Source organism: Ranitomeya imitator, chromosome 6 (genome assembly GCF_032444005.1).
Source record: "Ranitomeya imitator isolate aRanImi1 chromosome 6, aRanImi1.pri, whole genome shotgun sequence".
In the NCBI taxonomy this organism is placed as follows: domain Eukaryota; kingdom Metazoa; phylum Chordata; class Amphibia; order Anura; family Dendrobatidae; genus Ranitomeya; species Ranitomeya imitator.
Window position 1 is genome coordinate 503,423,900 of NC_091287.1, and position 15,523 is coordinate 503,439,422.

The window sequence follows — 15,523 nt, forward strand, 5'->3', positions numbered from 1 at the left end:
TGTATGTGCGCTGATTACTGCACGCTGTGTTGCCTGATTGCCAGCCATAACAGTACAAGGAGCCCTTCAATGATTTCCAATAGAGGGAAAAAAGAAATCCTGACATCATTTTTTTTTCTTAGCTCTGTCTTCAGTCTTTTTTTTCCCCTAGACATTAGAGTGCTTCAGGACACAGCTGTGGACATGGATATTCAGGCTCTGTGCTCCTCAATGGATAATCTCGTTGTAAATGTACAAAAGATTCAAGATACTATTGATCAGAAATCGATGCTAGAACCAAGAATTCCGATTCCTGATTTGTTTTTTGGTGACAGAACTAAGTTCCTGAGCTTCAGAAATAATTGTAAGCTATTTTTGGCCTTGAAACCTCATTCTTCTGGTAATCCTATTCAACAGGTTTTGATTATTATTTCTTTTTTGCGCGGCGACCCACAGGACTGGGCGTTTTCTCTTGCACCAGGAGATTCTGCATTGAGTAATGTTGATGCATTTTTCCAGGCGCTGGGATTGCTTTACGATGAGCCTAATTCAGTGGATCAAGCTGAGAAAAATCTGCTGGCTTTATGCCAGGGTCAGGATGATGTAGAAGTATATTGTCAGAAATTTAGGAAATGGTCAGTACTCACTCTGTGGAATGAATCTGCACTAGCGGCTTTGTTCAGAAAGGGTCTCTCTGAAGCTCTTAAGGATGTAATGGTGGGATTTCCTATGCCTGCTGGTTTGAATGAGTCTATGTCCTTGGCCATTCAGATCGGTCGTCGCTTGCGCGAGCGTAAATCTGTGCACCATCTGGCGGTATTGTCTGAGAGTAAGCCTGAGCCTATGCAGTGCGACAGGACTATGACTAAAGTAGAACGGCACGAACACAGACGTCTGAACAGACTGTGTTTCTATTGTGGTGATTCTACTCATGCTATTTCTAATTGTCCTAAACGCACTAGGCGGTTCGATAGCTCTGCCGTTATTGGTACTGTACAGTCCAAATTCCTTTTGTCCATTACCTTAATGTGCTCTTTGTCATCATATTCTGTCATGGCGTTTGTGGATTCAGGCGCTGCCCTGAATCTGATGGATTTGGATTATGCTAAACGTTGTGGATTTTTCTTGGAGCCTTTGCGGTGTCCTATTCCGTTGAGAGGAATTGATGCTACACCTTTGGCCAAGAATAAGCCTCAGTACTGGGCCCAGCTGACCATGTGCATGGCTCCTGCACATCAGGAAGTTATTCGCTTTTTGGTACTGCATAATTTGCATGATGTGGTCGTGTTGGGGTTGCCATGGCTACAAACCCATAATCCAGTATTGGATTGGAACTCTATGTCGGTAACCAGCTGGGGTTGTCAGGGAGTACATGGTGATGTTCCATTTTTGTCTATTTCGTCATCCATTCCTTCTGACATCCCAGAGTTCTTGTCGGACTTTCAGGATGTATTTGAAGAGTCCAAGTCTGATGCCCTACCTCCGCATAGGAATTGTGATTGTGCTATCGATTTGATTCCTGGTAGTAAATTCCCTAAGGGTCGTTTATTTAATTTGTCCGTACCTGAACACACCGCTATGCGCAGTTATGTGAAGGAGTCCCTGGAGAAGGGACATATTCGCCCATCGTCGTCACCATTGGGAGCAGGGTTCTTTTTTGTAGCCAAGAAGGATGGTTCGCTAAGACCGTGTATTGATTACCGCCTTCTTAATAAGATCACTGTTAAGTTTCAGTATCCCTTGCCATTGATTTCTGACTTGTTTGCTCGGATTAAGGGGGCTAGTTGGTTTACTAAGATTGATCTTCGTGGTGCGTATAATCTGGTGAGAATCAGGCAGGGAGATGAATGGAAAACGGCATTTAATACGCCCGAGGGTCATTTTGAGTATCTGGTGATGCCGTTCGGACTTGCCAATGCTCCATCTGTTTTTCAGTCTTTTATGCATGACATTTTCCGTGAGTATCTGGATAAATTCTTGATTGTTTACTTGGATGACATTTTGATCTTCTCAGATGATTGGGAGTCTCATGTGAAGCAAGTCAGAATGGTTTTCCAGGTACTGCGTGCTAATTCCTTGTTCGTGAAGGGATCAAAGTGTCTCTTCGGTGTGCAGAAAGTTTCATTTTTGGGGTTCATCTTTTCCCCTTCTACTATCGAGATGGATCCGGTTAAGGTTCAGGCCATCCAGGATTGGACTCAGCCGACATCTCTAAAAAGTCTGCAGAAATTCCTGGGCTTTGCTAATTTTTATCGTCGCTTCATCTGTAATTTTTCTAGCATTGCCAGACCATTGACCGATTTGACCAAGAAGGGTGCTGATTTGGTTAATTGGTCTTCTGCTGCCGTGGAAGCTTTTCAGGAGTTGAAGCGTCGTTTTTGCTGTGACCCTGTGTTGTGTCAACCTGATGTTTCTCTTCCGTTCCAGGTCGAGGTTGATGCTTCTGAGATTGGTGCAAGGGCGGTTTTGTCACAGAGAGGTTCTGGTTGCTCAGTGTTCAAACCATGTGCTTTCTTTTCCAGGAAATTTTCTGCTGCTGAGCGTAATTATGATGTGGGCAACCGAGAGTTGCTGGCCATGAAGTGGGCATTCGAGGAGTGGCGTCATTGGCTTGAGGGTGTTAAGCATCGCGTGGTGGTTTTGACTGATCATAAGAACCTTACTTATCTTGAGTCTGCCAAGCGCTTGAATCCTAGACAGGCCCGTTGGTCGTTATTTTTTGCTCGTTTTGATTTTGTGATTTCATACCTTCCGGGCTCTAAAAATGTGAAGGCGGATGCTCTGTCTAGGAGTTTTGTGCCCGACTCTCCGGGGTTATCTGAGCCGGCGAGTATCCTCAAGGAAGGAGTCATTGTGTCTGCCATCTCCCCTGATTTGCGGAGAGTGTTGCAGAAATTTCAGGCTAATAAACCTGATCGTTGTCCGGCCGAGAAACTGTTCGTCCCTGATAGGTGGACTAGTAAAGTTATCTCTGAACTTCATTGTTCGGTGCTGGCCGGTCATCCAGGAATCTTTGGTACCAGGGAGTTGGTTGCTAGATTCTTCTGGTGGCCATCTCTGTCACGGGATGTGCGTGCTTTTGTGCAGTCCTGTGGAATTTGTGCTAGGGCTAAGCCCTGCTGTTCACGTGCCAGTGGGTTGCTTTTGCCCTTGCCGGTCCCGAAGAGGCCTTGGACACATATTTCGATGGATTTCATTTCTGACCTTCCCGTTTCTCAAAAAATGTCGGTCATTTGGGTGGTCTGTGATCGCTTTTCTAAAATGGTCCATCTGGTGCCCTTGGTTAAATTGCCTTCCTCCTCTGATTTGGTGCCTTTGTTCTTCCAGCATGTGGTTCGTTTACATGGCATTCCTGAGAATATTGTTTCTGACAGAGGTTCCCAGTTTGTCTCGAGGTTCTGGCGAGCCTTTTGTGGTAGGATGGGCATTGACCTATCTTTTTCCTCGGCCTTCCATCCTCAGACTAATGGCCAGACCGAACGAACCAATCAGACCTTGGAAACATATCTGAGATGTTTTGTTTCCGCTGACCAGGATGATTGGGTGTCATTTTTGCCGTTGGCTGAGTTCGCCCTTAATAATCGGGCCAGCTCGGCTACCTTGGTCTCTCCATTTTTCTGCAATTCTGGGTTCCATCCTCGTTTCTCTTCAGGACAGGTTGAGTCTTCGGACTGTCCTGGTGTGGATTATGTGGTGGACAGGTTGCAGCAGATCTGGACTCAGGTAGTGGACAATTTGACCTTGTCCCAGGAGAAGGCTCAGCTTTTCGCTAATCGCAGACGCCGTGTGGGACCCCGACTTCGTGTTGGGGATCTGGTTTGGTTATCTTCTCGTCATATACCTATGAAGGTTTCCTCTCCTAAATTTAAACCTCGTTTTATTGGTCCGTATAGGATTTCTGAGATTCTCAATCCGGTGTCTTTTCGTCTGACCCTCCCAGACTCCTTTTCCATACATAATGTATTCCATGGGTCGTTGTTGAGGAGATACGTGGCACCTATGGTTCCATCTGTGGAGCCTCCTGCCCCTGTTTTGGTGGAGGGGGAATTGGAGTATATTGTGGAGAAGATTTTGGATTCTCGTGTCTCTAGACGGAAACTCCAGTATCTGGTCAAATGGAAGGGTTATGCTCAGGAAGATAATTCCTGGGTTTTTGCCTCTGATGTCCATGCCCTAGATCTTGTTCGTGCCTTTCATGTGGCTCATCCTGGTCGGCCTGGGGGTTCTGGTGAGGGTTCGGTGACCCCTCCTCAAGGGGGGGGTACTGTTGTGAATTCTGTGGCTGAGTTCACTTCTGTGGTCACAAGTGGTATTGCAGTCTCTGGGCTTCCTCCCTCAGGTGTTTTGGTGAGCTCGTTGGCTGCCTTGCTATTTAGCTCCACCTGAGTCTGTCTTCCTTGCTCCTTGTCAATGTTCCAGTGTTGGATCTGAGCTACTGCATCTTTCCTTGGGCCTGCTGCTCTGCTAGATAAGTGCTTCTAGTTTGTTTTCTGTTTTTTCTGTCCAGCTTGCTATTAACTTTTGCTGGAAGCTCTGAGAAGCAAAGGGGTGCACCGCCGTGCTGTTAGTTCGGCACGGTGGGTCTTTTTGCCCCTTTGCGTGGTTTTCGTTTTAGGGTTTTTTGTAGACTGCATAGTTCTCTTTGCTATCCTCGCTCTGTCTAGAATATCGGGCCTCACTTTGCTGAATCTATTTCATTCCTACGTTTGTCTTTTCATCTTGCTAACAGTCATTATATGTGGGGGGCTGCCTATTCCTTTGGGGTATTTCTCTGAGGTAAGTCAGGCTTGTATTTCTATCTTCAGGCTAGTCAGCTCCTCAGGCAGTGCCGAGTTGCATAGGTAGTTGATAGGCGCAATCCACTGCTGCTTATAGTTGTGTGAGGATAGATCAGGTACTGCAGTCTACAGAGATTCCACGTCTCAGAGCTCGTCCTATTGTTTTTGGTTATTGCCAGATCTCTGTATGTGCGCTGATTACTGCACGCTGTGTTGCCTGATTGCCAGCCATAACAGGGGACCTAGTGAATGACCTGCATAGAGCTGGGACCACCGTAACAAAGGCTACAATCAGTAACACACTACGTCGCCAGGGACTCAGATCCTGCAGTGCCAGATGTGTCCCCCTGCTTAAGCCAGTACATGTCCCGGCCCGTCTGAAGTTTGCTAGAGAGCAAATGGATTCTCCAGAATAGTATTGGGAGAATGTCATATGGTCTGATGAAACCAAAGTAGAACTGTTTGGTAGAAACAAAACTCATCATGTTTGGAGGAGACAGAATGCTGGGTTTCATCTAAAGAACACCATACCTAATGTGAAGCATGGGGGTGGCAACATCATGCTTTGAGGCTGTTTTTCTGCAAAGGGACCAGGATGACTGATCCGTGTACATGGAAGAATGAATGGGGCCATGTACCGTGAGATTTTGAGTGCAAACCTCCTTCCATCAGAAAGGGCATTGAAAATGAAATGTGAATGGGTCTTTCAGCATGATAATGATCCCAAGCACACTGCCAATGGCAACGAAGGAGTGGTTTCGTAAGAAGCATATGAAGGTCCTCGAGTGGCCTAGCCAGTCTCCAGATCTCAACCAATAGAAAACCATTTGGAGGGAGTTGAAAGTCCGTGTTGCCAAGCGACAGGCCCAAAACATCACTGCTCTAGAGGAGATCTGCATGGAGAAATGGGCCAACATACCACCAACAGTGTGTGCCAACCTTCTGAAGACTTACAGAAAACGTCTGACCTCTGTCATTGCCAACAAAGGATATATAACAAAATGTTGAGATGAACTTTTGTTAATGACCAAATACTTATTTTCCTCCATAATTTGCTAAATAAATCTTGAGGCGCTTTTTCTTGAACATCTGATATGATGAGTACCCCTCTTTTACATCTGTTATCTTTTTGAAGCAAAATGAGACACCCAGTCTTATATCTGTACTGTGTATCTGTTTGCTCTTATTGTACTTAGCCTGCCTTAAACTAGCTGTTATGGCCACTGTTTGGGCCTAATTTGTTATACCCTTTAAATGCATCAGTTTATCTCTAGGGTCTTCTTAGGGTGAGCGGGGGGGGGGGCACCATATCTGCTAAACAGCAGGGTGCCAACCGCCACAGTTAGGTGGGCTGGTCGTATCAGCAGAGAACAGTTGTAGTGAGGTACTATGTGTCTTTTATGCACTTCTGCACTTTGTGTTATCATGTCATTCACTCCCTTTCCCCCTGCTTAATGACTGCCATCCATCATCTTTCCATTTGGCAATTACTGTCCATTTCATTTTTCTGTTATGGTTGAATGGTGGTTTATCTGATTCACACTGTTCATAGGTGATATACAGGAGTTTCAGGGACAGCCGCCGAGGAGCGGGAGCACCTATCTCGTGATAATTGTAGGGTGCCAACCTCTGCTGCTAGGCAGTTCTAACGAGGATTACCAGTGTGAGGGATACATTTAGTCTAGCACGGTTGTCTTTATGTTGATTGTACGTTACAATGCTTTTAAAGAGGATTAAATAAACATTAAATTTTATCTTTAAGAAGAGTCAATATGACATAAGGTTCTTTTTGGTTTTCTTGTTTTTTTTTTCCTTCATTTAACTATTTTTCTCGTTTTTTTAACAAAATAAATCTTGCCAAATCAGACAAGGTGATTTTCTGGATTTGTTTTCTCATTTTGACTCCCATAGTTGTGGTCTACCTATGATGTCAATTACAGGCCTCTCTCATCTTTTTAAGTGGGAGAACGGGCACAATTGGTGGCTGACTAAATACTTTTTCCCCCAGTGTATATGGGACACAGCCTGAGAACACACTCTCTCATAGAAGTCATTGAACATTTCCAGACTATTGTTTACTAAGGTCTATGTGGGTAATGTAAAGCATAAAGGAGACGGTGCGCTCTAAACATTTTCTTCTCCTAACTTCATTACTGTAGATCCCAGTGTAGACGATGAGATTAGTCCCTATTACTGTAATGTAATATGCGGTTGTATGTTTTCCATGAAGTGCTAATTCACAATATTGTTCCCAGGCAACTAAATTCACAGTGTGACACCTTGTTCTAAAACTGCTCTTCTCTTTTCCATTTGCCTCCAGCTGTCAATTTCTGTATTTTTTTTTACTAATCTTTAAAAAAAATGCTTAAATTAAAGATTTTCATAAAATACAAGAATAATACAATTAGTTAGAGTGGGCAGGAATACGAGGGAAGGAAACGACTACAAGGAAAGAATGACCTGCTTAGTGAAGCCTGCAACACTGTGCTATGAAAGGCCCACGTGTCAAATTCAAGGTCCACAAGCTGAATCCAGCCCACCACATCATTTTATGTGACCCACAAGGCCTGGACACAGAAGCACTGGCTCTCCCCCTTTTCCTGAAGGATGGAACCAGCGCTTGGCCAATGCCATCTTGGATTTTACGCTCCAGGGAAAGTGGAGAACTGTTCCTTCTGTGTCCACCATATGTGAGTTACTCAACAGAGCGGTGTGGAGATGCGTGCTGGAGCAGGCGCCATCATGGGGGTGAGAGGTTATAAAAAGGAAGGACGCGTGGATGGATTTGGATGTTAGATAGAAACAATGGCAGACAATTAACCATTTGTGGAAATGCCAGATGCAGAATCCAAAAACAGATGTATTAATAGACTATTAGTCTCCAATATATCATCGTAGAGCACCCCCGGTTGTATTCATAACACTACAGCTGTAATTGTGAGCCATGAAATTCATTAGTCTAGTCATTTACATGTAATTTGATAGACTACAAGAAGCTGCATTTTAGGTGGCAGATGAGAGAATTAATTTAAATGCTGTTTTTCTGAACCATAAAATGCTACCAAAATAAAACACTAAATAAAAATCATACTTACCTTACCGTTCACCTCTCTGGCCTCTTACCTCCTCACTGTCAAACATCTGTCCTCGCCACATCTTCAGATCACCTCCGTTCATGCTGAAATTGCTGGACCTCACACACTGGGCCAGGACTTACGGTTTTCAGGAGGGCCAAAAAGTCATGGCATCATGATATCATGGTGTGCAGCTTGACCTTGTGCACCTACACAGATCCCTCCTGAGCCAAATGAGGGCTAGAAGTCCTGGCCCAACATTTAAGGTCCAGAGATGTCAGCATGAGTGACGGCGATCCGAAGATGCGATGAGGATCATGTGGATGATGGTTAGTAGCAGCCGGCCGGAGAGGTGAGCGGTGAGGTGAGTATAAGGATTTTTTTAATTCTTTATAGCTTACGTTTATTATGTTCTGGGATCTGGAGTTACCCCAAAGCATAATAAAGGACACTAAATTTGTGGGGAATAACTTCACTGAAAATCATATGTTCCAGGAAAAAAACACGTAAACAGGCGAATTAGAATTTTGCCTCATCCGCTCTTCTCTAACGGGAACCCTTCCTAACCTAACCATTAGTTATGAATTTAAATTTCAAAAAACTGACCGTCACATCCAAACATAGACTAAGTGTGAACAGGTGCTGAACCTAGAGTCACCAACTCGTATACAGTCAAATAAATAAGTCAGCACCCTGCGGCGCTAAAACCTGCAAACATGAAACATGAAAATTGAACTGCATTACTGCACTAGAAATATGAATAAATGAGAGCATTTAGCGCATAAATGGGAGAGAAATTTAGTCTAAGAAGAGGATTCACAGGTTCCCATTCAGATGAAGATGCTTATTCTCAGCGAGGAAAGGAAAGTTTAGGACCTGGTATATGAGAGATGCCTTAATGTGGCTACCAGGTACACATGAATTGGCCAATTTATGCGCTAAACGCTCTCATTTTTTCATATTTCTAATGCAGTTCAATTTTCATGTTTGCATGTTTTAGCGCCGCAGTGTGCTGCCTTATTTATTTAACCATTATTATGGTTATGCTGGGACTGCCCTGATGGAGGGGATATATCGTAATTTCAGGCACTTTCTTACTCACAATGAATCAGAGAAAGAATTAAAGATGTTTGTTGAAATTAAGTTCAGTCATTAGAAATTAACATAATAAGATTCTCAACCTATTCCAATGAAATGATGATCAAGAATGGACAATAACTATCAAATATTCCAGAGGAGTTACATACTATTATGCTGTTACTTTGTATTTCAATAGTACCAGTGTCATTATCATTATATTATATCTGTCTTCTGCTCCTGTTCTTGTCAAAGGTAAGATTTATTATAGCAGTTCTGTGCCAGAAATAACTGGCAGGTTACTAAAAAATTTTTTTTTTTTGCTATTATCACTGACTATTCCTGTAAGGTCATTGTGAAATATATAACCTAAGAGTGACAAGGCAGCGAAGAATGGTTTTGTCATTTTCTTCCACATCAGTCATCATTTAATCAAGAGATATAGAGATCTCACCGTGACCTGGCACCAAAGCAGAACATGTGAAAACTGCCTTCATCTGCCTGGATAGAGCCCATATAATCTACAGTTTTTACTAAGTGCATCATTGAAGATACATATGTAGTATATTTACAGCTACTGGGATCCGATTTTCTATGTGATATATATAAAACATTTTAATGCAATTACTTTCTACCTCAACAGTCATTGAAGCTATTAAGTTGCTCACAGTTGTACGATTGTACGGTGAGAATGTCACAGCAAAATAAGACTAAGTGCATGATTCATGAAACGTCATATAAGATATGTGTGGTCATTTATAATAAGTCTCGGCTTGTCTTCTCTCTAACATTTTTCTTGACTTTCTTTATAAAATATTTTCTTAAAATAAAAAGAATATTGCATAGTCAATTAACCGATCCCACTATGTTCCTCTTCCAGTTTGTCACTAATGCAGCCATTGATTGGCTGCAGCAGTCACATCAGATTGTAAGACTAAGAGGCTTAGCCTGGTGAGGGGCTAGATCCGCAATGCAGAAGGAGTCCCAGGGGAATGGAAAGATTAATTATTAATTTTTTTTTTATTCTTGAACATTCTGGTCCAATTTTATTTCAATCAGGCGGATAGCTCCTTCAAAACTCTAATATCTTTATGAAGGACTTATTACGGAGTGCCAAGATGGAAAGCTCGAACATACGACTGCTACTTGACACAAAGACGATAAAGATATTGACTACTGCCAAGTACAAAAGGTACAGCTGGGACACATTTGTGAAGGATGGTGATGAACTGGAAATTGTAAAGGACTTCAATCTACTCGGATCGATAACTCAAGATGCAGTGATGGCACTGAAAGTCGATAGAATAACTATGGGCAAATCAACAAAGAAGTCAATGGACAAAGTCTTCTAGTTGAGAAACATTACACTTGCAACTAAGACACAGCTCGTTCATAGTTTGATCAATTCTGTGGTAACATATGGATGCAAAACCTGGTGGACATAAAAGAAACAAGACAGAAGAAGAATGGACACCTTTGAAATGTGGGGATGGGGAAAGATGTTATCAATATCAGGAATGACAAGAGGAACAAACAAATACATTTTGGAACAAATCAAGCCAGAAATGTCACTCAAAGCAAGGATCATTAAGTTACAACTTGCCCACTTTTGAAACATCATACGAAGAGAGCAATCACTGGAGAAGGACATCATGTTCGGAAGAATAGAAGGAACAAGGCGAAGGGGAAGACGAGAAAACTGACGGCTTGAAGATAAAAGTGGAGAAGACCTTGATGGATCTATCTAGGCTTTCACAAGATCCATCTTCCTATAAAGTATTCATCTATCAAGTTGCCATGGCTCGAGACTGAGCCGAAGGCTATTAAATAATAATAATTCACCTAATTGGTCAAGCTTACAGTGTCTTGTGAAAGTATTTGGGCCCCTGGAACTTTTCAACCTTTTCCCACATATCATGCTTCAAACATAAAGATACCAAATGTACATTTTTGGTGAAGAATCAACAACAAGTGGAACACAATTGTGAAGTTGAACGAAATTTATTGGTTATTTAAAATTTTTGTGGAAATTGAAAAACTGAAAAGTGAGGCGTGCAATATTATTTGGCCCCTTTACTTTCAGTGCAGCAAACTCACTCCAGAAGTTCATTGTGAATCTCTGAATGATCCAATGTTGTCCTAAATGCCTAATGATGATAAATATAATCCACCTATGTGTAATCAAGTCTCCATATTAATGCACCTGCTCTGTGATAGCCTCAGGGTTCTGTTTGAAGCACAGAGAGCATCATGAAGACCAAGGATCACAACAGGCAGGTCCGTGATACTGTTGTGGAGAACTTTAAAGCGGGATTTGGATACAAAATGATTTCCAAAACTTTAAACATTCCAAGGAGCACTGTGCAAGCAATCATATTGAAATGGAAGGAGTATCATACCGCTGCAAATCTACCAAGACCCGGGAGTCCCTCTAAACTTTCATCTCAAACAAGGAGAAGACTGATCAGAGATGCAGCAAAGAGGCCCATGATCACTCTGGATGAACTGCAGAGATCTGCAGCTGAGGTGGGACAGTCTGTCCATAAAAAGTGTTGTTTAAAGTTTGCAACAAGCTACCTGGGAGATACACCAAACATGTGGAAGAAGGTGCTTTGGCCAGATGAAACCAAAATCGAACTTTTTGGCAACAATGCCAAACAATATGTTTGGCGTAAAGGCAACACAGCTCATCAACCTGAACACACCATCCCCACTGTCAAGCATGGTGGTGGCAGCATCATGGTTTGGGCCTGCTTTTCTTCAGCAGGGACAGGAAAGATGGTTAAAATTCATGGGAAGATTGATGGAGCCAAATATAGGACCATTCTTGAAGAAAACCTCTTGTAGTCTACAAAAGACCTGAGACTGTGACGGAAATTTGTCTGCCAACAAGACAATGATCACAAACATAAAAGCAAAATCTACAATGGAATGGTTCACAAATAAATGTATCCAGGTGTTAGAATGGCCAAGTCAAAGTCCAGACCGCAATCCAATTGAGAATCTGTGGAAAGAGCTGAAAACTGCTGTTCACAAACGATCTCCATCAAACCTCACTGAGCTCGAGCTGTTTGCCAAGGAAGAATGGGCAAGAATTTCAGTCTCTTGATGTATAAAACTGACATACCCCAAGCGACTTGCAGCTGTAAGCGCAGCAAAAGGTGGCGCAACAAAGTATTAATTTAAAGGGGCCGAATAATATTGCACGCCCCACTTTTCAGTTTTTGAATTTCCACAAAAATTTTAAATAACCAATAAATTTCATTCAACTTCATATCATATCTTTATGTTTGAAGCATGATATGTGGGAAATGGTTGAAAAGTTCCATGGGGCCGAATACTTTCGCAAGGCACTGTATATTACATTTCTATCATAAACATTAATTAAAACATGTTTGCTTTTTGAAATATCTATGAAACTTCCGAAGGAAAAAAAAAATCTTTCAGACACTATCAAGGTCAAGCAAGTCTTGCGCTAATTTGGGAGGTGCAACCACCAAGATTGACAGCGCACTTTATTTTGAATTGGGGTGGGGGATGGGTGAGAAGATATTCCATTAAAATGAATTTGAGTGGAGGTGTAAAAGAGGACATTGCATTCAGAATTGAAGGGTATGTAATTATAATGAATTGGGGGTATGTAATTTTAATTATGGGGTAGCAAGAGGAAAACAGTTATGGAGTTGATGACGCAGGAGAGTGTCTGGTAATAATTTGGAGAAAAGAGCTCAGGGGCTAATTCATTTATATTTTATTGTACAGGAAAAAGTGACTACGGTAATTATAGCTAGTGGGGAGCACAGGGGTGATATATTAATTTAGATTTAGAATGGTGGGTTGCACAATGGCTAATTAAATATTAATGATATCTGTATCCAGCAGTGTGGGGGAGATATGTTTCACTGAGATTGTTAGTAGAGATGAGCGAACATGTTCGGAAATTTTTCACCAATCTCAAATTCGGCACACACGTAGCACATTCAGATTCATGTTCGGTTTCCCAAGCATTTCTCCTTAAAGTCATCAAAATTTGGTCACAGAGCGGTAAATGATCATGTTTCCACTAATGCTTTTGTTTTGGCTTTGTCTAGGATAGTGGTGCTGTATAACGAGCCGGGGGGACAGGTTTTGTGAAGGGAGTGAGTGTGTCTAGGTCAGAAGAGCTGCAGAGTATTTTTTTTTTTCTTTTTTTTTTTGCACTGTACATTCCGGCAGCTAATCAGGGTGCAGAAACCATCCACAAGGTCTTCTGTGATTGGCTGCCGAAATCACATGTCCCTGGCCATATAAAAAGTAGACATTTTGTGTTGCTGGTGCCCTTTTCTTAGTGTAACAGTGCAGAAGGGCCGCTCCTGCTGCTGATGCTGAAAGTGAACTTGTCAGTTAGCTAGATAGGATCCTGTCCTGTGTCAAATAAATCTTCCAGCTTCTAACTAGATTGTGCTAAAATTGTGTTGCAGTCAGGAGGTGTCATTTGCTAATCGAAATCGTTTGGGCAAAAACAGTGTTGCAGTGAGGAATCAGGAGTCCAATTTTCTCTTAAAAATCATTAGGCCTAATATAGGGGTTCAGCCAGGAGTCTGACTACGGGTGGTGCACTGTGCTGATCAGCTTTTGTCCAGTCTGGCATAGACGCAAGTGGATCTTCCCTTTACAGGACTACACGCTTATCTGTAAGTGCCTCTCAGCGCGGCAACCTTTTACATTATTGATTTTTTGGACATTCTGGCAGTTTTACACACCATACTAGCTGGTTTGCCTGCTGCTGTATTCTTAGGCGCACGTGTTCAGCGCCATTGTGATCTATTGATTTATTATTTGCTCTTAAAAATTGTTAGACCTAATATTGGGATTTAGCCAGGAGGCTCTATTTGCTTATAGAAATCGTTTAGGATAAAACTGTGTTGCAGTGAAGATTGAGGACTGGAGGCCCTATTTCCTCTTGAAAATCGTTAGTCCTAATATTGGAGCTCAGCCAGTAGGCCCTATTTGCTAAATCATTTAAGATAAAAACTGTATTGCAGTGAGGAATCAAGAGGCCCCATTTCCTCTTAAAAATCATTAGGTCTAATATTGGGATTCAGTCAGGAGGCCCCATTTGCTAATCCAAATTGTTTGGGCTAAAACTGTGTTGCTGAGAGAGAAATCAGGAGGCACCATTCGCTCATCAAAATCGTTAGGTATAACAGGGTTGTTCAGGCACACTATGAAAGAATATAAATAGTGATTGTTCATTTAGTGGCAGGTGACTGACAGGTGTGGCCCTAAGGTTGTGAAACAGCAGGTTAAAAGAGGGTCAGCGTACATACAACATGAGTGGGAAAAAGCGAGGCCGTGGAAGAAGGGGGAATAGACTTGGTGTTCGATGTGTACGTGGGTTAGGTGTTAATGATAATGAAAGCTCAACTAAACAAACACCGCCTCGTCCTATCCAAAGACCACTGACAACATCTCTTACTGGATGGACTGCTCGACTCCCTTTCTTTGGCAGCCACACAGCGGTACGCCTTCTAGATGAGGGTCAGAAACAGCATGTGCTCCAGTGGATGGCAAGCACTACATCAAGTGGCCTCTCCTCCTCTTCCTCCGTCTTAACATCACATAGAGTAAAATCCTCAGAGGTGGCCCCCAATCACCTTTTTTTCCCCCCGCATCACAAATTTCCAACCACCCTATTGACTGTGGGGAAGCACAGATGGGCCATTCTGCAGAGCTGTTCACACATTCTATTCTATGGGCATCAGAGATTTGCTCCAAATATTCACAGAATCCAGAGGAGCAAAGCATCTGCACCGATGTCCAAAATGTTTTCATGTTGGATCCAGGGCCAGGCGAAGTAATGTCTGAGCAGAATCTATACCCTCATCACCAGGCGTTAACCCCCGGGGGTGGAGGTGATCCTGATGAGACTCAAATACCAGAGGTTCATACAGACTGTTCTGTGGTGTCAGGGCAGGAAGAGGATGCGGGTGACTCTAAGGGCAGGAGAATAGAGTGGGAGAACAGAGAAGATGACGATGAGGTTTTAGTTCCCACTTGTTGTTAACCTAGAGGCACGTAGCCGAGTAGCTCAGTAGAGAAGGTGGAAGACTTTGAGGTTACGTTGCAGATTGTCGCACAGACACAGAGTGATGCAACCATGACAAGCACTGCATCCTCAGCCACAACTGTGGCTTTGGTCAGCATCGGTCATGAGTGTGCAGTTCATTGGGGAGGCAAGGGTTGCATTGCCCAGGCCTTTTTTGAGACCGCAAAGAATGACCCAACTCATGTTGTCTGCCAAATTTGCAAAAGAAGACTCAGTAGAGGCAAAAATGTCAATAGCTTGACTACTACATGCATGAACCCACACATGCCTTAGTCTGGGAATCTGGGTATCTCACTTCACTAAAGTGTAGACTAGAGAGCCTCACCATACACCGGCTGTTCCAACAACCACATCTGCTGCCTCTTCCACCTCCGTCACCATGCCAAGTGTTCTCACACAGGTCTCTGGCTGCAGAAATTCACTTGTCTACCCCCTACAGTCGGAGTGAGTGAGAGTCTGGCAGCTGTAACTGAAGTGGAGATGGCTGCTGGTTTTGCTTCACCTAGCACAACACAGCTTTCTCAATC